The sequence below is a fragment of the Triticum dicoccoides genome, unplaced genomic scaffold (genome assembly GCF_002162155.2).
Source record: "Triticum dicoccoides isolate Atlit2015 ecotype Zavitan unplaced genomic scaffold, WEW_v2.0 scaffold142232, whole genome shotgun sequence".
In the NCBI taxonomy this organism is placed as follows: Eukaryota; Viridiplantae; Streptophyta; class Magnoliopsida; order Poales; family Poaceae; genus Triticum; species Triticum dicoccoides.
This window is the reverse complement of record NW_021200946.1, coordinates 1-2646: the sequence shown is the minus strand read 5'-3', so window position 1 is coordinate 2646 and position 2646 is coordinate 1. Positions and strand designations below refer to the sequence as shown.

Here is a 2646-nt window from a genome sequence, read left to right as displayed (position 1 = left end):
TGGAGCTAGCTAAGCATATGAAGTCATTTCGGAGCAAAAAAATGTCATTTCATAAGTCATTTTAGAGCTAGCTAAGCATATTAAGTCACTTGGAGGAAAAATGGCTAAGTATAGGTCATTTTAGAGCTATCCTAGGTTAAATAGGTCATTTTTGAGCTAGCTAAGCATATTAAGTCATTTTGGAGGGGGGGGGGGAATGCGAAGTATAGGTCATTTTAGAGCTATCCTAGGTTAAATAGGTCATTTTGGAGCTAATTAAGAAAAGCACTAGGCAAAACTTACCGTCAACCCGTAGGTGAAGGATCAAGGTTCTTGCTCGCGGTAGTGGCTGACGGAGGAGGATCAGGGTTCTTGCTCGCCCTAATGGCAGACGTTGATGCTTGTCGGGAGTTATGTTGCACCAAATTAAATATCGTTTGCAATGTCTCGTTTGCATGAACGCACGGGGTGGTCGTCAAACACCAGACCCTCATAGCGACGAAACAACTGCACATTTAAATCCACTTGATCAGGGTTCTTGATCGCCCCAATGGAAACTTTAAATCTAGCTACGTCAATAAGGTTCTACAAATAATATACAAACAGATTAAACTGATGTACTTACACGAACGGCCGAGAATAGTAAGATGGCATAGTAAATGTCTTTCAACAGTGTTTGTATATTCATATTTTGGGACAACAATGAAATTACAAACAATTGTAAACAGAAATAGTAATTGTGGATCACTACAGTACATGCTCTTAGACTTGACATCAGTTTTCCATTGAACTGTTCTTAAATGGTTGTAGTAATATTTTAGTTTCGATTGGAACAAATTGGAGTATATTCTCAAACTAATCGTGATGGAATTGCATCTTTTTGTTCCGGAATAAATATGAAAATAACATCAACCACGTACATATGTTACGGAAACTTATAAATGTTCAAAATAATTACGACATTGTAGAAGTTATAGCCGTTTGCAATGGTTATTTATGGAACGACGGAATTATACTCCTTTGTTATTTACTAATTAGAAGTTTGATTGTTTATGTTTAGTTGGCTTTTGAATATGTCACAGAGGTATATTTGTGGAAGTATGGTTCAGTCTGGGGCTACTACAAAGAAACAAAAGTACGATCAAGGTTTAGATCTACTAATTCAGTGAAAACAGTTTTTAGCTGACAACATGTAGACCCAAAATAAACAATTTTATCTCTGGTGGATCTCCACTAACATATAATTTGCAAGCTGTTGTTCCATTCAAAGTTTCATCGCTTGAAGATATTACTCTTTCAGGCATGGTTCTGTCAATGTGATATGTATAGGAAAATAGTCAAAGCCGTACCATTGTTTAATGCAGAAATGCAGAAAAAAAAATACAATACATGATAATTGAAGACTTAGCGCGTATCTAGAAGAAACAATATATGCAACTCCAAAATCATCACCATAGGAAACATTAACAAAATCCATTACCTAACATTGGCTGGCATAGAAAAACACCACTAAACTTCAGCCTTTTATAAGGAGTACGCTAGCCTGAGATTTGATAGAGGTGAGTTTGATTTTTAGTGCTGGGCTAAACAACCAGTTTGCTGTGTTTGATCTTTTGAATTGGAAACCATGTGCTGAAATTTTTGGGTAGATTTATCCATTGGAGTTCATGAATTGAATAGTTTTCTGAATTTCCTCATGCTGAAGTAAGCATTAGGTAAAACCACCTGTAGACAGCGCTGGATCACGGGCTATCTTTCCATCACAGTCAACTCCAAATTCTTTGACAGCTGCCTCAAGCTTATGCCCAACCCTGAATTTGGTCACAAGAAACGATACAATTGTGAACTTTGTGAACCTGATGTTACTATTACTTTCAAATAGGAGAATGGAACTAAATATAGCTAATTATTTAGAGCATCACCTACATACATATTTCAGGATTTCAACCTTGAGTTATATGATTGACTTGTCAGATACTTGCGTTCCAGCTTTGTTCACAACTCTGCCATTCACATGGACCTTACATATAACATACAAGAGGTTGAATAATGTAGGGTAATTTACATATATGGTTGTACATGCAAAATATATAAGGTTAGAAGGTCACATGTGAAAGGGTAAGTGTCTAAATATTCCTGAAATTGCTTGGACACATCAAATGTGGCAGTAGCATGAGAACCATGTATAAGTATACAAAATATGCTGCAGTAGGGAATTTTAAGTGCAGCGAGTTCGAAGTTTTTCCCAACCAATTCCATAGAGCCTATCTTAGCATATTAGGCAGTACCAATGTAGACATGCTGAAGACAGACAACTAGAAAACAATGCTTAATACCCCCTCTGTTCCAACTATAAGGTGTAGTTCTCACTAGCACAGGGAATAAGAAGCCTTAGTTGGCTCCAATTAAGGGATGTAATCTCTGTTATCTTGAAGTTAGAAATAGTATCATTCAAGTTAGTTAGTTGTCAGTTAGAGACAAGATATCCCTTAGCCTGGGCCTTAAGCCAAAGATAAGATATTTTGTTTGTTAAAACTCTATAGAGAACCACACTGTTAACTGTCTAGAAGGATGAGATTCAACTTCAGTGCGACAACATGCTATATGCGGCATCAAACACCATTGCAATTGGAAGTTCCCTGGGTCCATATTATCAAGAAGCAAAAA

At 36.8% G+C, this 2646-nt stretch overlaps 1 long non-coding RNA gene across 2 annotated transcripts; it reads right to left on the bottom strand.

The window, feature by feature from the left end:
- Positions 1 to 300: 300 nt before the first annotated feature.
- On the bottom strand, positions 301 to 2626 carry LOC119343822. 2 transcript variants are annotated; one of them, XR_005166285.1, is made up of 3 exons: positions 1902 to 2626; positions 1705 to 1790; positions 301 to 486 (listed from the first exon to the last, which is right to left on the bottom strand). It is a non-coding gene; the product is annotated as an uncharacterized LOC119343822 (long non-coding RNA). The 2 variants fall into 2 exon arrangements; XR_005166286.1 differs by having other exon boundaries at positions 1910 to 2626.
- Positions 2627 to 2646: the final 20 nt, after the last annotated feature.